Source organism: Mauremys reevesii, linkage group 8 (assembly GCF_016161935.1).
Source record: "Mauremys reevesii isolate NIE-2019 linkage group 8, ASM1616193v1, whole genome shotgun sequence".
Lineage (NCBI taxonomy): Eukaryota > Metazoa > Chordata > Testudines > Geoemydidae > Mauremys > Mauremys reevesii.
In genome coordinates, this window is record NC_052630.1 from 25717423 (window position 1) to 25739915 (window position 22493).

A 22493-nucleotide genomic window follows, 5' to 3' on the forward strand; every position below is an offset into this window, starting at 1 on the left:
CTAGGAGCAAAAAATGTAGGCTATATTTACAGGATGGGGATTCTATCCTGGGTAGCAATGACTCTAAAAAAGATTTGTAGGTTGTGGTGGATAATCAGCTGAATGTGATCTCCCAGTGCAACACAGTGGCCAAAAGGGCTAATGCAATCCTTGGATGCATAAACTGGAATCCTGAGTAGATATACAAAGGTTGTTTTACCTCTATAAGTGTCATTGCTGTGACCACTGCTGGAATACTGTGTCCTGTTCTGGTGTCCAGAGTTCAAGAATGATGTTCATTAAAGAATTAGAAAATAAGTTTTATGACCTGTGTTTTACAGGTGGTCAGACTAGATGATCACAATGATCTCTTCTGGCCTTGGAATCTTGGAATGTCTGAATTACTCATGCAATAGCAACAATTTATATTTTGACAGATTATGGAGCGCTCTTGTGGTTGAAAATTGCAATGACAGTTTCCATCACTATCTACAATCTGTGACACAACGTTTTGTTTATGTTCTTACGGGAGAATTCTTGGTTGGTCTTCATCAAAATCTGCTGTCCACAGCACTTCCACAGGTAAGAATCTCATCATTTTATTTTTTTATTGTAAAAGGTCATTTTTCAATGGTGGGAATTTGAAGTCACTCCAGTAAAATCTTTGCCCTCTATTTCAGGTGTTTTTATTTTTAGTAACTATATTTAACAGCTCTATTCTTTTTCTCAGCAACACTCATTCCCTACATTGTAGAGTTCCATTCTTTCTGTTTCTATGTTTATTCTTATTACACAAGGCACTGAAATTATTTCTCTGTCAAATATTTAAATTGATCACATTGACGCATTTTGTATCTAAAGCCAAAATGTTTTAAGATATGCCTTTCTGTATCTTCTAATGTATTGTTTAACATCCTCAACAGTGTCAGAAATGTATTGCATTTATATCGCATACCTGATACTATAATGAGTCCACAGAGGAGATGGAAAAGGCTTATGTGACCCCTTATCAACAGAGCCACACTTTGAGCCCCGTCAAGGAGTAACCTGTGTATTATTTTTAAGCAAGTCTCCATTTTTCTAGCAGAGGGCTGCATTTAAAGATCATCCCCATGGACATTTTTTTCAATGCCAGTTTTGTTTGGGGCATATCCTAAAGCAGCATCTCACTAATGATCCCCCATTTCTTAGGCTAATAGTTGTGGACAGAAACTGGCTGCATCTGAGCCAGAGGAAGTAACACATTGTTTTGCACTCCATCCAAAAAGTAAAAGTCCAGCACTGTTTGTTAAAATATCTAGCTCTCCCTGAGTCTGGTCACTAGTGCCACAACAGTGGCGACTTGTATTATGTGGGGGAAATCTCTTACGAAACCCTGTGGGGAAGAAGAGAATATTTTTTTCCCAAGGAATATGACCAAATTGATGTGAAAGGTAGAAACATTTCTGAGGGAACTCCTCGTTAAAATTCTAGCAATGTATCATTGAATGAATCCATTTCAGACTTTACACTGTTATAAACTAAACTTACTTGACTAGGCATAGGAGATACTTATTTGTATTTGGTGCCTTGTATCTGTACTTAGCCTTTTATGTTCACTGCTTTATCATGTTATTTGCACTGCTTTTCTACATGGCAAATTGTTGTATGGCAAGCCACCAGCTTGTTGCAGAGTACTACCTGAAAATGTAGAATGCCAAGCAGCATTCTGGAACTTTCACCGTGCTTTAATAGTATCCACATGGGACATTCCTGAGCAGTAAGCTGGTGCGCTGTAGGTTCACATCTTGGCTTGTTGCACAGTAACTTGAAGCAAGTGTAGGCAAGTCCTTGGAATGTTTTACACTTGTGTAGTATACAATATGGACTCAAATGACTACTGTGTTGCTCCAGTTTTACTCTAGTGGAGATACCACGGAGTTCAAGGGAGGTCCCTACCATTTTAGTGCTTTTATTGAAGCTGCCTCTGTAGACCCAGAAACTGACCATGATAAGGGAATTTGGTTTTGGACTTTCAAAGGAGAAATGAATCATAAACTACATTGCGACTGAATAACCCTTATTTTGTTTGTACATGTTTTCAGAGCTAAGGGTTGTCTCTCTGGATGCTATAATAGTCTGCCTTCCTCTTTTTTTGTTTACATTTCAATACCTTCTAGCTATAAACAGTCACAAGGTGAAAGAATAAGTTAAAGTAGATTAATTCTTAAATCTAATATAAATATTACAAGGCCAAGTCTGTACATAAACTAGGAGATGAACTCATTTGAAAAGGAGGAGGAATACTTGTTACACATAGAAAAGACCATTTAAAAATAATTCCTATCAAACTAGAAAGTACCCAAGTCCTTTTTCAAACCATATTTCTATAAGGCATCTTATAGAACAAGAACTTCTCTCTGAAAGCTGAATCAGCCCAAAGACATCCTCTGGGTGTCTTTTTCTGACTCAGTGGGAAATTTCCAACAGCTAACCTTCTATTCACTTTAACTCATCTCAGTCAGGAAGAGGAGATGTATCTTAAGACTCTAACCTTTATTTGGCTCTGCTAGATGTTCATGTCTAACCACTTTTTTCACTCTTTCCACTGCCTCAGCAATTAAGGCTGGGTAGGGAAAGGAGCTTTTGGATTATGGGTTGTAAGTACCATTTGAGCAGAAGCAGTAAAGAATCCTGTGGCACCTTATAGACTAACAGACATTTTGGAGCATGAGCTTTCGTGGGTGAATACCCACTTCGTCGGATGCAAGTAATGGAAATTTCCAGGGGCAGGTATATATATGCAAGCAAGAAGCAAGCTAGAGATAACGAGGTTAGTTCAGGGAGGATAAGGCCCTGTTCTAGCAGTTGAGATGTGAAAACCAAGGGAGGAGAAACTGGTTTTGTAATTGGCAAGCCATTCACAGTCTTTGTTTAATCCTGAGCTGATGGTGTCAAATTTGCAGATGAACTGAAGCTCAGCAGTTTCTCTTTGAAGTCTGGTCCTGAAGTTTTTTTGCTGCAGGATGGCCACCTTAAGATCTGCTATTGTGTGGCCAGGGAGGATGAAGTGTTCTCCTACAGGTTTTTGTATATTGCCATTCCTAATATCTGATTTGTGTCCATTTATCCTTTTCCGTAGAGACTGTCCAGTTTGGCCGATGTACATAGCAGAGGGGCATTGCTGGCATATGATGGCGTATATTATATTGGTGGACGTGCAGGTGAATGAACCGGTGATGGTGTGGCCGATCTGGTTAGGTCCTGTGATGGTGTCGCTGGTGTAGATATGTGGGCAGAGTTGGCATCGAGGTTTGTTGCATGGATTGGTTCCTGAGCTAGAGTTACTATGGTGCGGTTTGCAGTTACTGGTGAGAATATGCTTCAGGTTGTCAGGTTGTCTGTGGGCGAGGACTGGCCTGCCACCCAAGGCCTGTGAAAGTGTGGGATCATTGTCCAGGATGGGTTGTAGATCCCTGATGATGCATTGGAGGGGTTTTAGCTGGGGACTGTATGTGATGGCCAAGAAAGAAACCAACAGGACTCCACTGGCCATCACATACAAACCCAAATGCAGTCTTTAAAACCTGCTGGCACCTGTAGTTATCTCAGTCCCCTGATTATGTGAAAATTCTGGATAATTGATGTTGTACTGTATTCTACTGCACACTGCAGTAGATTAGATAAGAAGAGGAATGCAAATTTAGGGGATAATTCTCCAATAAAAGGCACGTGTAACTCAGCAGGAGGTAGTCTACATCCCATACCACTTTGAATTAGCCTTCCCACACACATAATCCGGTTAGTAATTTCAGTGAATCACATGAATTTGTGAAGTGCATGAAATAATTTAAGTTCTTTGAAAAGTAACTGCAGAGTGAATGTTTATGAACCTACATCAGAAGCACGTGAAAAATTTAAACTTCTGAGCTAGCAATAAATGGATTCTGTGAGTCAGAGAATAGAAAAGGACAATGGCTTTCACAGAATGGAAATCTTTGACAGAAACAGCATGGTACCCAAAGAGTGAAAGTGAGGAATAGTTGATAAATTACTGTACTGGAATATAAACATATACAGCTGGAAGAGACAGTCATGAGGTCTGATCCCAAAATGCATTTCTGAATTTTCTAGATCTTCAAGAAGGAATTTTCACTGTGTACAGAAAGAGAAACCCTGACAGCAGACTTGTTTGCCTTTCTGTATGCACACACCTTGCCTTTCCTGATGCTTTTTCACATTGTCACTGCTGTGGGCTACTAATCACTTAGATTTATATTTTGGTACAAGACTGGCAGCAAGATGATTTAGAACTTGTCAGATGAGGCTCAGCAGATGGATCCAATTCCTCAAACATGATCTCTTCTTCTGCTACACTAGAGTTATAAAAATCTCACTCCGCCTCACGTGGATGGGGTAACAAGTCAAAATGCAACACAGGCAGGTGTTGGATGAATGGCCCTTATTTAAAGCCAGAGTCAGGACCCTGCCCCAGATCTGGATGAAGACATCCAAATCGAGCAAGAGCAACAACAAATCATATAATTTAGTGCTGGTGAAAACTGCTGTACTGTTAAGCGGTTAAACAGGTACATCATGGGAAAAAGTGGTGCAAACTTCCTCCACACTGACCCACCAATACCTCCTTAACCCTAACAGCCACCTCTAGAAAAGCAGGTGAACTCCATCTTCATTCCCATTAAGGATGTGCCTTTCAGACGAGCCTAATGGAGTTTCAGTAGGTCTTTCCATAGAAGTAGGGCACATTATTTCCCTTAGGCCCCTGTGAAAATCCCAGTCTGTCAGCTGAGACTGTAAACAAGTTTGCCCGGGGTTTCCTCCAGGAAGTGGGGTGACAACATCAAACTCATCACACTTCAGTAGTCACAACTGATGTGAACTGGATTTTATATGCTGACCTGGGAAATCAAAAATTTTTGTATCCTATTACCAATCATTTGAGCCCGCCAGTCTCCCGGAAAGGCAGTTATTTTTCTTAAGTATTGTATAGAAGGAAAGTGGAAGTAGTGTAAAAAATTCGTCCACACCAGTTAGCATGGCAATAATTACAAATATTCCAATTTTCATTCTCTTGCACTAGTGAACATAGTCGTGGATGCAAACACTTTATTTTCCATGGTCAATTACTTTGGCCCTCACAACACAAGAATTAGTAGAAAAAAGACCATAAACCCCATCAAATTTAATCTTCTAGATTTGTTTTTGTGTTTTTCTTAAAGAGTTGACTTTTTGGTTGTGTCTGCCTAGAAGATCATATATTCCATTACTCGTGCTGGTGTTGGCAAACATACATCTTTACTCACTCCACTTCATTTATTTGTCTTTTAATTTGACATTCTAAGAACTAGCATTTTGTTGATAATGTTGGATGTTTGTTGGCTTGGACATCTGCTTCTCATTGTTATAACCACTTTCTAATGCATTCAAGCTTCTTTTTAAATAAGGCCTTGTCTATACGGGCAAGTTTCTGCGCAGTAAAGTAGCTTTGAGCCCTGTAGCTCCCAAGGTGTACACACTGCCAAGCTACTTAGTGCGCAGAAACTGTGCAGATGCAGTGCTGTAAAAAAACCACCCCCACAAGAGGGGTACAGCTTTCTGCACCGGGGCTACAGCACTGCGGTGCCAGTGTAGATACCCTGGTCGATTACAGCGCTGCAATTGGTCTCCGTGAGGTGTCCCACAATGCCTGTTCTCACCTTTCTGGTCATCGGTTTGAACTCTACTGCCCTGCCCTCAGGTGACCAACCATCATCCCCACCCTGTACATTCTTTTGGAATTTTGAAAGTCCCCTTCCTGTTTGCTCAGTGACACGTTCAGTGGTCTCAGCACATCTTTCCAGGTGACCATGCCTGCTCCACGCACCAGGTGATCTCCCGCTTGGAGCAATGGCGAGATGCTGGATATAATCAGCACTTAGGAGAAAGGAGGCTGTCCCAGCTGTGCTCCAGCCATAGGAATTATACCTACGGACAGATCTCATGATGCATGACTGGAAGGGGCCATGACTGGGACACACCATAGTGCAGGGTCAAAGTGAAGGAGCTGCAGAATGCCTACCACAAGGCATGGAAGGCAAACTGCCTTTCTGGTGCTCTGCCCACAAGCTGCTGGTTCTACAAAAAGCTGGATGCGATACTCGGTGGCAATCCCACCTCCATTGCGAAGGCCACTGTGGATACTTCAGTGGCTCACATGCCAGTCATGAGTGGACTGAGCCAGGAGGAGGAAATCTTGGATGAGGATGTGGAGGGGGAAGGGGATCCAAAGACAGAGGACAACTCAGAGGTCAGAGATGCATGCAGCCGGGATCTCTTCTCTACTCCAGAGGAGGCTAGCCAGTCACAGCTGTCAGAGCTTGGTGAAGCGCAAACAGGACAGGAGGCCCCTGGTAAGTGGCTATCATTTTGGGAATTGCTGAAGCGAGTTGTTGGGGGCAGGAGAGTAGCAGAAAGCAGGCTTGTGTCTGTATGACGCGCATACCACCACATGCCTAGTCTGAGCAGCGGAACAGGGTTTTGATTGACTCCCTCGCTTAGTGGGAATCTGCCTTAGAGAACTCCACGAAAATCTCATGGAGATACTGGGCAATCCACTGCTGCAGGTTCTTTGGCAGAGCTGCTTTGTTTCTTGCCCCATTAAGGGTAACTTTTCCATGCCACTGTTCCATCACTGAAGAGGGGGGACTTGTGGCTCATGTGTGCTTGCCTGGGGTGAGCCAGTTAGTGCGAGGTATGTGAATAGTGGCTATGTTTTTAAATCACTGAATCAGTGCTCTGCAAACAATATTGCTTCTGTAAAATGTTGCATTTTGGCTTCAAAATATGACCTTGGGAGCCCAGCCTCCCTTTTTGTTATCGGTGGCTGAATGGCTGCGCAGAATTAGAAAGTGGCCATGGAGAATTAAAGAGGACTTTCTGCGTGATGTCATGATGTACTCCGTGGCCGAAAAACAGGAATTGAGGGAGTGGCGGGACAGTGAGAAGCAGGACTGAAAGGAGAACACGGCGCGCCAGAACAAAGCCATGGAGAGTCTCTTAAACATTATGGAGCACCAAGCGGACACGCTCCAGGCACTACTAGCACTGCAAACCGAGCAGCTCTGAGCCCACCCTCCCCTGCAGCCACTGTCACAAAACTCTTTCCCATGCACCCCCCAGACACTGCCAACACACTCTTATCAACCTTCTGGCTCCAGTCTGTACCTGCTGCATTCCACTCCTGCCACATCACAGTCCACCCTGCAGACTCCCAGTATCCACTGCACTCAACACCCCTGCAGTTTAGCCCTGCTGAATTACAGTACCCGCTGCCAGAGGTGAAAGTAAGCTGGTACGGTCCAGTATGGCGTACCAACAAGAACCAGTACACCATACTGGACCGCACCGGCTTCGGCGGCAGGGATTTAAAGGTCTCGGGGCTCCCCGCAGCGGCAGGAGCTCCAGGCCAGCTGGGCTCAGGCGGGGATTTAAAGGGTCTGGAGCTCCCGCGACAGCGGGGAGCCCCAAGCTCTTTAAATCCCCCCTGCAGCTCCGGCATCCAGGCTGGGGCTGGGATTTAAAGAGCCCGGAGCTCCACAGCAGCCAGAGCCCTGGGCCCTTTCATTTGTCCCTGAGTCCCGGGGGCTCCCAGCCACCTCTGTAGCTGGGAGCCCCGGGGTGATTTAAAGGCCCTGGGGCTCCCAGCCACAGCCAGTGCCCCAGGACCTTTAAATCTTGAGAGGCCCCACCTCTTCCGGTTGAGGCCACACCTCTTCCAGTTGAGGTCATGCCCACACTCAGGACTCCGGCGTACCGGTAAGTCTTTTACATTACTTTCACCACTGCCCGCTGCACTGTACTCCAAAAGACAAGGTCACATATGATATCTGGACATACACAAATCTTTAACCATCTTGGGACCCTACCTCCTCCTGGGATTCTCCCTTCCCCCATCCCCCACAGTGCTGGTGTGGTTTTTTTGTTTGTCTCTCTCCTCTTGTTGTTGTTTTTTAATAAAATAATTGTTTTGATTTGAAAGCAATCTTTATTCCATTAATTGAAAGCAAACAGAGCCCTACAAAGCAACAGGCAATTATCTTAAACCTTCATAGTGCATCACCTGCACCAGTCACAATCATCTCCTAGCATTACAAGCACTGCTCTCCTGAGCATAGCAACAAATATTAGTGGATTTCAGCTTCACTCCAAACTGGTTAGCAACCGATTGGTAGCAGTCTGCAGTAGCCAGCTTCCACAGTGTAATTGCCACATGCTTCTCCAGCGACAGGGCAGCTCTCATTCTCATGTCCTTGCACCACAGGGCTGGGGAAAGCTCATCACACAGTCCCATGAATGTGGCTTTCCTCATGTGAAAGTTCTGCAGCCACTGCTTGTCATCCCAGATGTGCATGACAATGTAATCCCACCACTCAGTGCTTGTTTCCTGAGCCCCAAAGCAGTGTTTGACTGGTCAGCAACTCCATGAATGCCACATGCAATCTTGTGTCATAGCTACTATGCATGGCGAGATGAATGTCGAACTCCTTTTCCCTTTGTAGGTTAAGGAATAACTCCACTGCCACTCGTGATGTGTTTGTGAGAGCGAGCAGCATATTGGTCAACAGTGCGGGATCAATTCCTGCAGACCAAAGAGGCAGAGCGTGCAGTACACTAACTGTTGAAAGATGGTGCCAAATGTGGATGGATGCACAGGGTTTGCTGGGATGCGAAGCAATGCATCACGGGGCATTGGGACAGGACCCAGGATGCCCCACGACCCTCTCCACCTTCCCACAAGTCTTAGCAGCAGAAGAGGAAGAGATGCTCTGTGGGATAGCTGCTCAGAGTGCACCACTCCGAATACCACTGCAAGTGCCACAAGTGTGAACACACTATTGCACAGACAGCTGACAGTGTGAACACAACAGCGGTTTCCCTTCAGTGCTTTCTGAGCAGTGCTGTAACTGCCAGCGATGTACCTCTGCCAGTGTAGACATACCCTGAAAAACAATCGTTTGTGACATTAATGGCATTGCCAAGTTATTTAGAGTTTATTGTGCAAGCTGTGCTCTATGACATCCATAAATACAATACTAAGGAATTAATTTCTAATGGGAAATTTGTCTGCCACCATACCACCTTGAGCTGTAGGCGTCTCTTCAGATCTTACCTGAAGGCTTCAGCCTAATCAGTAATTGGATGGGAAATACCCAGGAAAATCCAGAGTGAATAATTCTAGCTGCGCTATGTCCAAAATATCACAATCTTTGCTTCAGTTCAGGAAAAAGCAGAGAGATTTCTTTTTTCTTTTAAACTACCTTTAAAAGTTACTTGAATTCTTTGTTGGACTAGAAATGTTGTCTGAGTGCTGAGTAGGGTGGCCAGGTACCTGGTTTTCAACTGGAAAATCCAGTCGAAAAGGGGACCTGACATGTCCGGTTAGATCTACCAAACAGACACTCAAAGTCCAATTACTGCAAGTGCGGGAGGCAGGGAGGCACTGGGTCATCACCCGCTCCAGCCCCACTCAGTCAGGGCCACTTCCTACCTTCGCTGGGCAGCTGCAGCTCCCAGCCCCGGTTCCGCAGGCAAGTCTCTCCTGACCCATGTGACAGGTGATCAGAGGAGAAAAGCAGCAAGCGGGAGGGGATAAGAGGAGTGGATGGGGGGGCAGGGCAGGGGTGGGGCCTCGAGAGGAAGAGGCGTGGCAGGGGAGATACCAGAACTCCTGCTGGAGTGTCCAATTTTTAAATATTACCAAGTTGTTCAACCCTAGTGCTGAGTGAAGGTTCAAACTGAACCAGTTCTGCTGTCTTAGTGAAAATTCCCCTGTTGTTCAGTTCAGCAATTTACTCTTCAGTCCCCCATCCCACCAACCCTTGCTATGTAGCCTTGGCATGTGTCCTCCTCACTCACACCTCAGGCTGAATAACTTTCAGTTGTGGATAGTGTGTTTTTCTTCACTGTAGGTATATATAATATACGTATAATTATTATGTGCACTGATATAATGTCAATTATCCATGGAGCTCAAACATGTTACAACAGTTATCTCACTGACTAAGCTTTACAACATTCTGTAAGACACCAACAAGAATACAAGGGTTGCTTCACACAAGATTGAAATGCAGCCCTTTGGAACAGAACACAATAATTGTTCATAACTACACACACTGAGATGAATCCCAATTCCGGCTGCAATGTCAGTGAAAATTCAGGTACCCAATATACCCAAATGGCAAACGATCGCTATGGCCAACTGTCTGGCTAAGCGTTGAAGAAGACTAAGAATATATAATTACAAGAGATGGCCTTTGGCCACTCTGCCTAGGTTACCAATGCTTCTACTCTCACAAAATTGAGAATTTTAATGATCCTTAGTTGTTCAAACATCATTTTTGCCTCAAGTGAAACACACCTCCTAGCCCTACAGTGGGGTATTGTTCCTGCATTGATAGCATTAGAAAACCTCTTGCTAAATCACTGACACTTCTCTTTGCCTTGTTTAAGTTTTGCTTGGAGGTCTGTCCAAACACAGACCCAAGCAACCCTGCTTAGTTTATAAAATTTCACTTTAATCTTGAGCCACTGCAGCTCAAGATGAAATGGCTGGGGGCATCTGATGATCTAGAATGTTATAAAAAATGTAAGGTTATATCATTCAAAAGAATTACCAGGTGACATCTTAATCCATTGTAATTTAAAGCTTTCATGAGGGGCTCAACATGATGTGGAAAAAAAAGAAACTATTAATAGTTAGAAGATAGAAAGATGAAATGTTTGAGACAAATGCATTTATGTTTCTTCTGTATAAGGAAATTAGGTATAGCATGTATACAATCTTATCCCTGAATAATCATTTGGTCTTGGAAAAATCAACTTTAATTTGAGAAGACACTTGAGATAGGATTTTCAAAAGACCTCAGTGGTGGCCAAACTCCACTTCTGTTTTCAAAAGTGCTCAGCATTGTCCTAACTGTGCACCAATTGAAGTCAATGGATGAAATCCTGGTTCCACTGAAGTCAATGGGAATTTTGCTATTGATTTAAATGGAGCCAGGATTTCACCTGACTTTTACAATGGATTTCAAAGTGGGAGCAGAGTTAGAACAAAACTGAGAGCTTTTGAAAAATTGCACCATGGAATGATGATGAAAGGCATTGTACCAATTTTTACAGGAAGAACCTGGGGTAGTGCAGAAGGAATTTCAAGGACTAAATATGTCAGGAAGGTGTGATACTCTCAACATAGAGTATGTGTGCGGGTAGGCGGCTGGTTCCTCATCTTAGAATCATAGAATATCAGGGTTGGAAGGGACCTCAGAGGTCATCTAGTCCAACAGCCTACTCAAAGGAGGACCAATTCCCAACTAAATCATCCCAGCCAGGGCTTTGTCTAGCCTGACCTTAAAAACCTCTAAGGAAGGAGATTCCACCACTTCCCTAGGTAACACATTCCAGTGCTTCACCACTCTCCTGGTGAAAAAGTTTTTCCTATTATCCAACCTAAACCTCCCCCACCGCAACTTGAGACCATTATTCTTTGTTATGTGATCTGCTACTGCTGAGAAAACTCTAGATCCATCTTCTTGAACCCCCTTTCATGTAGTTGAAAGCAGCTATCAAATCCCCCTTCATTCTTCTCTTCTGCAGACTAAATAAGCACAGTTCCCTCAGCCTCTCCTCATAAGTCATGTGCTCCAGCCCCCTAATCATTTTTGTTGCCCTCCGCTGGACTCTTTCCAATTGTTCCACATCCTTCTTGCAGTGTGGGGCCCAAAACTGGACACAGTACTCCAGATGAGGCCTCGCTAATGCTGAATAGAGGGGAATAATCACGTCCCTCAATCTGCTGGCAATGCTCCTACTTATACAGCCCAAAATGCTGTTAGGCTTCTTGGCAACAAGGGCACACTGTTGACTCTCATCCAGCTTTTCGTCCACTGTAACCCCTATGTCCTTTTCTGCAGAACTGCTTCCTAGCTACTCGGTCCCTAGTCTGTAGCAGTGCATGGGATTCTTCCATCCTCAGTGCAGGACTCTGCACTTGTCCTTATTGAACCTCATCAGATTTCTTTTTGCCCAGCCCTCTAATTTGTCTAGGTTCCACTGTATCCTATCCCTATCCTCTAGCGATTTACCACTCCTAGTTTAGTGTCATCTGCAAACTTGCTGAGGGCGCAATCCACGCCATCCTCCAGATAATTAATGACCATATTGAACAAAATCGGCCCCAGGACTGACCCTTGTGGCACTCCGCTTGATACCAGCTGCCAACTAGACATGGAGCCATTGATCACTACCTGTTGAGCCCAACGATCTAGCCACCTTATAGTCCATTCATCCAGCCCATACTCCTTTAACTTGCTGGCAAGAATACTGTGGGAGACCGTATCAAAAACTTTGCGAAAGTCAAGGAATAACACATCCACTGCTTTTCCCTTATCCATAGACCCAGTTATCTCGTCATAGGAGGCAATTAGGTTAGTCATGCATGACTTGCCCTTGGTGAATCCATGCTGACTGTTCCTGATGACTTTCCTCTCCTTGAAGTGCTTCAATATTGATTCCTTGAGGACCTGCTCCATGATTTTTCCACGGACTGAGGTGAGGCTGACTGGCCTGTAGTTTTCCAGATCATCCTCCTTCCCTTTTTTTAAATATGGGCACTACATTAGCCTTTTTCCAATCACCCATGACCGCCTCCAATCACCATGAGTTTTTAAAGATAATGGCCAATGGCTCTGCAATCACATCCACCAACTCCTTTAGCACCCTCGGATGAAGTGCATCCGGCCCCAAGGACTTGTGCTCATCCAGCTTTTCTAAATAGCCCTGAACCACTTCTTTCTCCACAGAGGGCTGGTCACCTCCTCTCCATACTGTGAGGTCCAGTGCAGTAGTTTGGGAGCTGGCCTTGTTCATGAAGACAGAGGCAAAAAAAAATCATTGTGTACATTAGCTTTTTCCACATCCTCTGTCACTAAGTTGCCTCCCCCATTCAGTAAGGGGCCCACACTTTCCCTGACCACCTTCTTGTTGCTAACATACCCGTAGAAATCCTTCTTGTTACTCTTAACATCACTTTGCTAGCTGCAACTCCAAATGTGATTTGGCCTTCCTGATTTCACTCCTGCATACCTGAGCAATATTTTTATACTCCTCCCTGGTCATTTGTCCAATCTTCCACTTCTTGTAAGCTTCTTTTTTGTGTTTAAGATCAGCAAGGATTTCACTGTTAAGCCAAGGTGGTCACCTGCCATATTTACACATCGGGATGGCTTGTTGCTGCAACCTCAATAAGGATTCTTTAAAATACACCCAGCTCTCCTGGATTCCCTTTCCCCTCATGTTATTCTCCCAGGGAATCCTGCCCCTCAGTTCCCTGAGGGAGTCAGTCTGCTTTTCTGAAGTCCAGGGTCCGTATTCTGCTGCTCTCCTTTCTTCTTGATGTCAGGATCCTGAACTCGACCATCTCATGGTCACTGCCTCCAAGGTTCCCATCCACTTCTGCTTCCCCTACTAATTCTTCCCTGTTTGTGAGCAGCAGGTCAAGAAGAGCTCTGCCCCTAGTTGGTTCCTCCAGCACTTGTACCAGGAAATTGTCCCCTACACTTTCCAAAAACTTCCTGGATTGTCTGTGCACCGCTGTATTGCTCTCCCAGCAGATATCGGGGTGATTGAAGTCCCCCATCAGAACCAGGTCTGTGATTGAGTAACTTCTGTTAGCTGCCTGAAGAAAGCCTCGCCAACCTCATACCTCTGGTCTTGTTTTGGAAGATGCTGTTTATATATCATGGGCCTGATAGAGATAAGTATGTTACTACTGGAGAGGTGGCACTATGCATTCTTTGGCAGAATCATCAATAGGAGAAGGCTGTGGTGTCAAATTCTTGAGTTCTAAACCCAGCTCTTAAAATGGCTCCCTCTGTAGATTTGGGCTTCATTTTATTTGTTTGAATCAGTACTGTAATGCTATCTGTAAATTGGGGATATAATGCCCCCTCCAGCAGGACTAATCAAACCCAGTAAAGGGCTTTGCAAGTGCTCAGCCCTGCATCATTACTGGGAATCATTCAAACTTGGCATTAAATGAGCCGGTTGTGAAGGTGGAAGTTTAAAGTTTGGGTCTTTCTCTAACCTATATCCTGGATCCTGTTTTGTGGGTATTAACATCATATGTAATGACCAGAACACCTTTGTGTGGTTTTGAAATACTTATTGATAAATAAGGGTTGATGTTTCAACATTAACATTCTCCTCCCCACCCCAACCCCCAAAACATGCCAAAAGAAACCTGCAGTACAGCCATAGAGATAAAATCTTTTGCCCTGAGCACTGGCCATTGACCCTATGAATTACCTGGCTGCTCTGTCTGCAAGTCCAAATCTGATAAGGTTGCTACTTCAGGCCTCCACCAGCAGTTAATAAGGGCCTTTGACAATTACAAGATTTTAGCAGCAGGGAGCAAATGTATGTCTCTGAGGCATTTTTAACATTAGTAATAAGTTATTTGTTGCTGTTCATTATGGTACACTTAAATGGTCTAAGCTAAGGCACCCAGGTGCCAAGATGATGGACACTTTTATAAATCATTAAAGGGTTGACTTTCAATGGACTTGTGTTCCTAGAGTCACGTAGGCTCTCTTGAAAATGTCCCCATTTCTCTTTTAATTGATCAATGTCATTCATCTTACTTCAGGATTCTTTGTTACATATGAAATAGATGATATTTATTAAACCACCGTTTACAGAAATTCTTCCTCTTGGGAAGCTTATTAGTTATTTTTAAGGGGCAATTAAAGGTGAGAGGGAGAGGGGATTTTTTTTCTTTTCCTTTAAATTGTAATGGATTGAAGAGCTATGTGCTTTGCAGATGAGCACACTGGCGACATATCATAGAATATCAGGGTTGGAAGGGACCTCAGAGGTCATCTAGTCCAACCCCCTACTCAAAGGAGAACCAATTCCCAACTAAATCATCCCAGCCAGGGCTACATAGTCTTGTGAGAGCTGATGAAAAGGGGACTGTGAAAGTTGTGATAATGGTTCATAATAGACTGATGCACCCCTGGTGCATTTTGCATGGTGATCATTTATGGTCAGATATTTGTTACCATTAGTTGCAGCATCACTGTAGTTTAAGAGCTGCGGCATGTACATTTTCTGAGTTCATAACAAAGGGAGGAAAGAGAGTGCAGAGCTGCGAAGAGAGGTGAGGCAGGAGTGGTGCCAGTGCTCTCTGTGAGTGAATGCTATAGACCGTGTTTTAGGTATAAAAATGGAATTAGGACCCTATCTATGTTGTCCCTCCCCCCCCCCCATTTAATTCCTCCACTGACTTAATTAAGATCAACAGCTTTTCATTAGTGAGCTTGCTCGCCAGGAGGGTTTTTTCCACAGCTCTTTTCATAATCCATTTTCTCCCCTTGTTTTTCCATGTGATAAAATCATAATCCTGCTTTTGCAGCATCACAGAATGATAACAGTATGCCCACCCAGAGAAGTCTCCCTCATTGAGCTTTCAATTTCTCTATTGATACTAATAATGCTTGAGAAGCTTTCTCGGGGGATAAAAAACAAAAACCCAGCTTGCTAGTAAAGCAGATCTTTCTGACTGTAACATCTCTGCTAATACTTCAGCATGGATGACTTGGCTTGTGTGTTTGTTTGTTTGTTTGTTTGAAATAATCGCGAGCCTTTGCCCAAAGCTCAAACTACGGCAACCTAACCTCACTGAGATTCAAAAGTCATAGTTCTTAGAAACATGCCCATATATCTTTGTGCTTTCTGGTTTCTGAGACCCTAAGTGGAAGTTTTTCCATGGAAAAGGTTATTCTTCCAGATTTTGGATGCTTTAAGAAACCAGGGAATGCTAGAATTGCTACACCCTTCAATGTAACAATATCTGAGTCATCTCCTAGCTAGACCTCTGACCATTCTAATATCTCCCATCACTTCACTACTAGTGATCTCTCCATTGTTTGTTTACTTATGTGATTGAAATCCCACAGCTGCCTTGCAACTGGTTCTATATCAACTACATTATGCATCCATTCACACAGAGGACTATGTGTTTACTGCATAAGCAATTACTTTAGAAAGGAAAAAAATGTTCTTATAAAAATGAAGTAGACACAATAGGGGAGATATATAGAAAATTCCATTATAGACCCAGTTTCAGTATTAAGGCCTGATTTATTTGCAATTTGCTCTGCAGCACAAGAGAAAAAGCATCAAACATCACTTTGTTTCTTGTTAGAAGTACTAAGTGAATTTATCAATCTGGCAGCAAAAAAGAATTCAATTATATTTCCTCAAAATGTGTAATCAGTGCTTAGCATTTCCCTTCAGCAGGAAACTCCAATATTTGCACAGTGCATTACATATAATTTGTATGTGAATTGTAGTTCTCATGAAAGCTAGTACATCGTGATTTTGGGGGACTAAAGTCCTCTAACAAATATAGCTCAGATCGCAATGGTGCAAGTTTCCCCTTTATTGTCCTGCTAACATGTCAATTCTGCTCTAGAGGGGTCTGTGGTCAAGAATCCTTCAGCACAACTATCACTAAAAACTAGAGTTGATTGGAAAACCATTTTTTCCAGTAAGAAATCTGGAACAAAAAGCCTTGTTTTTTAAAAAAAAAAATCCCCCAAAATTTATGTTTTCCTGGTGGAAAACGTAAATTTTCATTTCAAATTAATATTTGGGAACAAAAAAAAATCTTCATTTCATTTCAGCTTAAAATGGCATTTCAGTGGTGTGTGGTTTTGTGTTTTGTCTTGTCATTTCATTTCAGATATTTGGTTTAAAATTTAAAAAATAATGAAGTGACATATTAAGTTGAAGCAAAACAAAAATGATCATTTTGAATCAATGTTGACTAGGCTTGCCACCTTTTTTGAGGCTCTTAAGGGATGGTTTTGTGATTGAGACACTGGATTGGAACTCAAAACATGTAGATTCAGTTTTTGTATGTGCCACAGACTTCCTGTATGACATTAGGCAAGTCACTTAATCTTTACGTGCCTCAGCTCTCTATCTGATAAATGGAGATACTACTATTAAATTTGTCTGTCTTGTCTATTTTGATGTTAAGCTCTTTGGGGCTGTTGGGATTTTGTGGTTCCCAATGAGTCTGATGCTGGGTAGAAACAAGGGACTTTGATTCATAGTGATGCGATTCAATTCAATTCAACAAGGCTTTATTCAATATGTTCAAAAGGAAGCCCCTGGTACAAAAAATCAGGCAGAGTTCCTCCAGCAAGGAGCCCCTCCCTTTGCTATTTTATAGCACATGGCACTTACATAACAAGTTACATAACAAGTACCTCTAACCAATAAGAGTTAACCTTTCCATATATGGATTTATCACCTGCTCATAGTTCTCCATTCCACATACTGAGCTCACCCACCCCCCCCACCGGCCTTCTCTAGAATGTTCCTAGGGTGGTTGAGCCAAAGCATGCTTCCCTATGCATAAGCACCCTGCAAACCACATTTTATCCAAAATGAACATAAGCATACCCTTCAGGGCAGAGACTGTCTTACTGTGCATATACTCAGTACTATGCACATCCTGACTGGAGCCTGTAAGTGCTACTATAAGAATAATAGATAATAGTGACTGAAAAAAGGGTTAACCATTGAGTGGTGCTTCTGCCCTATACTTATTTCATTTATTGCTTCTTTGTTATAGATAAAAGGCCTCAAAGTTATTTTATAATGTGGTTTTTTTTCCTGCTGGTTGTACCTTAAAAACATTAGAAATGTCCACTCTGGTCTTTACTGCCTTTGTAGGTAGTCTCAGAGGCTGTAGTTTTTCTCATAGGGCATGGGGAGAAGAAGACTGAATCTTCAACAAAGGCTTCCTTTCTCCAAAGTATCAGATAGTCATTGAAGTCAAATAGATATTAAGAAAAAAACAAATAATCCCGGAGTTTTGAACAGTCTAACCAAAAAAATCTCTTCCAGTCTCAATTGTTCATCTTTCACTTCTTCAGAAACCTGAATTCCATGTATCATAGAGACAAAAAAGATCACAAGATGTTTTCTTTTTCCTTGCAGTTTACTTTGGGTATACCAGTTTTCAACCAATTGAAGTCTGTGGTGTTTAGCTAATAAATAAATAAATAATTTAGAAGATTAGTTCTGTTAAAGGAGGCTTCTATTTTCCCCTGGATACATTTGCATAATTCCACTTAACTTTGGTGAAACAGAAGTTTGGTTTTCAAAAGTATTTGAGCAGTGGCCTAACTCTGTTCCTATACAAGCCAGTGGAAGTTTTACCTGTGATGTGAATTGGTGCAGTTAGGCCAATGTTGAGTATTTTTGAAAATCCCAACGTGTATCCACATATTAAAAAGAGATCTCGGAATCATGCAATTGTGAAACACAACATTATTTGAAAGGCATGTGTGTGTGTAGGGTATTGGCAAAGTGCTTATGGAAACATGAATGATCGGATGGTTGAAGCAGTAGATTGAGAGTTAAATCTTACCCTTACTGTTCTATTGTCTGGCTCTTCTAATGACTTCATGAAAGGGATTATATTGCCCTGTTTGGGATTCTCAACTGCTGTAAATCAGTGTGTCTCCAGTTAAGTCAGTGGATCTATGCCCAATTACATGAGTTGAGGACCTTGCCCTATAGTATTTTTCTTCACACACATGTATAGTAATTATAGTAAAGTAATTACCTACCTTGTGGAGATGCTGTGTGATGACTGCTTATAAACAGCTTTGAGATTATTAAAGGCAAAGAGCTATGTTAGAGCAAATTGTTTATGTAAAACTGGATTGTGGTTTCTTTCTAAGGACAAAGATACAACATGTTTGGATTTCAAAAGGAATTTTAAAAGGATTTTAAAAGGAATGAATTTGAGTAGTTTCCTGTGATGATGAAATAAAAATCATAGCGTCTTTAGCAAAAGTGATTATTTCAAGATGAGCCATGTACTGATAGCAACCATAGAAAGAGGATGAATGTTCCTTTTTCAGTTTACCACCTCATTGATTGACACCCTCTAGCACTGTTCACCTAGGTCATTAGCTCTCTGAAATTGTAAACGTGTTTTTACTTTTCCACCAGGCCTGATATCCCCTGTATCTCATTGTTTTGATAATTACCTGCTACCATGCGTGCTAACATCTGCAACCTGTACATGACACTGCAGATTTCCATTTACACATAAAAAAGTGGAATTCAAGGGAATTTTACCCAGAAAAAAATATTAATTTTAGCATGTAGTGAATCAATCTGCAAAAGAACAGGAGCTGTTATATGCCCTATTCCCCAATTTGCTCTTACAGACAGAGGTTGAATATGTCAGCTAAATACAAAAGTATTTGGATCAATGTCCTGCTTTGGCAGGACTGTCTTTTCTAAAAGCTTTCAAACACTCTTCAGAGTCCATTGACAGTGGATAAATACCAGCAGTATCTGTATGGAGCCAATACATTTAAAATCAGAAAGTAAAATAGGAGCAGATAAAGGAGTCTTGGATGATACATTACACTGGTACAATGAACTTTGCAGGGGATACACATACTGATCCCTGCAGATGGCAATAGTTTGATGGCTTTGCTGCCAGTAAATAAAGGTGTAAATGTAAGAGATTGGAAGAACATACCCGGCACACTTTCTCGTTTCTCTCTCTCTCTTTCTAAGATAGCGAATCTGGACAGTGCTTAATTAGTCGGTGGAGAAATCTTGGAAAAGAAAACAAAAAAGGTAGCTGAAATAGCATTATTTTTGGGTTTAAAAAAGTAAAATAAAACTCTCCCAAACTGTCTGTCTTGCTCTGATAAAGTAAGAGTTGCAGCAATCACTTAGGCCTCTGGCTAGCTCGAGTGAATAAATCATTCAGAGCTGGCAAATTTTCTGCCATTTGAGGGTTTCTTTTTAAGATACATTCATCCTCTACAGAGGGTTCACCAGGATGACCCACAAGATTCACCATGGCAGTATGAGCCTTCAGCTTAGTGAAGAATGTAAAGGTTTTTACAGCAGGCACAGAACTATTGGAATTCTTCTGGACATCATGTTTTTTTCTGAACTAGTGTTGGCCCTGATTTAAAAAAAAAATTATTCTATAGTCTGTTCTCCAATTCACTCTATAGCGTACAATAGGGACAATGAAGTGATATGGATTATTACTGCAGAATACTCTAATTTATTTTGTAATGGTCATAGGTGTGATGCAAGTTCAAGATTCCTCTGCTAAGAGAAGTTGACCCATCTGTATACCATGCCACTTATTAGTTGATTGTTTTTTAATTTTGTTTTTAAGAGGATCAAGTAGTGGACAAATCCAGAGCACACCTAAGAAATAGTGTCTTGCCAGTGTTTGATTTTCTCTCCTCTTCTTTATCCTGAACATATAGTAGCTGATGCTGTGGCATCTCATGCCTCACACAGCATACTGAGGGATTTCAGGAAAAGTCTCTGGACAGGATTACTCCATTGTTTTGAAAGGGAGCAATGTCTTGTAGTCAGATGATTGGCAATACAGTAATGGAGTTGTACCATAGAATGATAATAATGATATGCCAGCTATAGCATCAGTTGATTGCCAAACTTGTAAACCAAACAACATGTTCTTTCTTTCTCCACACTATTCACTTATTATAAGAAAGAGAATACTTTTCATTAATCCTTTACTAGATATTGGAGAGGGACAGTATGATCTGAAAAGTAAATACACTGCTGGATGGTGGAAATAGTTTTAGCAACAAATCACAACACCATGTATTCCATATGCATCTGTACTGTGTGCCCAAAGTATATAGGTAAAAAATATGTAAATATTGGTTCCTTTCATATTTACTTTCCATCTTCTAACAAAGGCCTTAGCAGCAGAGTTTGAATTACCAATGAACAGTTTGCTTCTCCTCTGGTTTAAACTGCCTGGAGTACTAACTGGATATTGGAGAAATGATGAAATATTTCCATACCTCAGACCCTTGAATAGATGAGAATCTTTGAGTAGTTCTTCATAACTGGTAAGCACCTCCAGCTGAAAGTGTATTCAGCTTGTCAGCCTCTGGGCAAAACTGCCTTCTGCTTTTCCAGCCCTGTAGATAGTAACACTAAAGTGTGTTAGTCGAAATACAAAAGTGGAAAAAAAAAACTTTTGAATTGATTTCCCAACCTCCCCCTCACTTCCATTCTTGTCTTACTACAACATTCACTTCATAGCTCTACTAGAACAGGCCAAGGGGCTAAGAAATTGCACCCTCTGAATGTTACGAGAAGTAATATATGTACTATGCTTTCTGGAGATACCTCTTGCCTACCCAAATCCATCTATGATCATATGATCAAACACAGTAAATTAAGTAAGAAATAGTTTTCTGCCCACCCCCGATCCCAACAAAACAAAAAAACCTCCCACCTAAAAGAAATGTTCATAATACTAGATGTGGATAGCACCTAATATCCACAAATGTATCTAACAGGTTATGAATAAGGCAGCAAAATATTTTAATGTTGATGTTTGTCTTATATTATAACAGATACATCTAGTGCCAAATAATCTTAACATTTTACCACATACAATACCTGTATGAATTATTGATTCCTAAAAGGATTGCGCTAGTGAACATTTTCAATATGCTGCTTAGAAAATGAAAGTGAAGTTCTGGTCAGATATGTAACTGGTTAGATGGAGGTGGGAGAGATTGAGAGAGATTCACGATAAGAACAGCAATGTATTGTGTTGTGTCTCTGTTTCTTTTGTGTATTAGCTGTGTATTTTGCTGTCCTAGAAAAGTTTTTAACTGTTGGATCTGGCTATGGGTCCTATTGTGCCACAAGCAACAAACTGTATTATTTGCTGAGTTTTGATTTGCAAAGTCTTGCTTAATGGTAAAGACAAAAGAACAGGAAGACCATGGCTTTCTTTAAGTACGTATGGCTGGCAATTATAAAAATAACCACTTGACTTTTTAAAATAGCGAGTTTGAAAACATAAGTCATGGAAAAACAGTATAATGGCTCAAAATTCCTCTTATATAGCCCATGAAATCCAGACTTTAACTAATTGAGGCACATAGAATCATAGAATTGTAGGACTGGAAGAGACCTCAAGAGGTCATCTAGTCCAGTCTCCTGCACTCAAGGTAGAACTCAATATTATCTAGATCAGTGCTTCCCAAACTTGGGATGCCGCTTGTTCAGGGAAAGCCCTGGTGGGCCGGGCCAGTTTGTTTACCTGCTGCGTCCACAGGTTCGGCCGATTGTGGCTCCCACTGGCCGCAGTTAGCTGCTCCAGGCCAAATGGGAGCTGCTGGAAGTGGCAACCACGGCCAGTGGGAGCTGCGATCGGCCAGACCTGCAGACGCGGCAGGTAAACAAACCAGTCCGGCCCCCTGGGGCCTTTCCCTACACAAGCGGAGTCCCAGGTTTGGGAAACACCAATCTAGACCATCCCTGACAGGTTTGTCTAACCTGCAGTACAATTCTACATGTTTAACATGTAGAAATGGACTGCTGCTTTCCACACAAGTTCAAGAGCATCCTGACAAATGGCT

The 22493-nt window shown here is 42.1% G+C and overlaps 1 long non-coding RNA gene across 1 annotated transcript in view; it reads left to right on the forward strand.

Moving 5' to 3' along the window:
• Window positions 1-420: 420 nt before the first annotated feature.
• LOC120371115 overlaps window positions 421-22493 on the forward strand; it is a 470086-nt gene continuing 448013 nt past the window's right edge. The window contains exon 1 of the long non-coding RNA XR_005584151.1: window positions 421-561. This is a non-coding gene — a long non-coding RNA (uncharacterized LOC120371115). The remainder of the gene's footprint in view (window positions 562-22493) is intronic.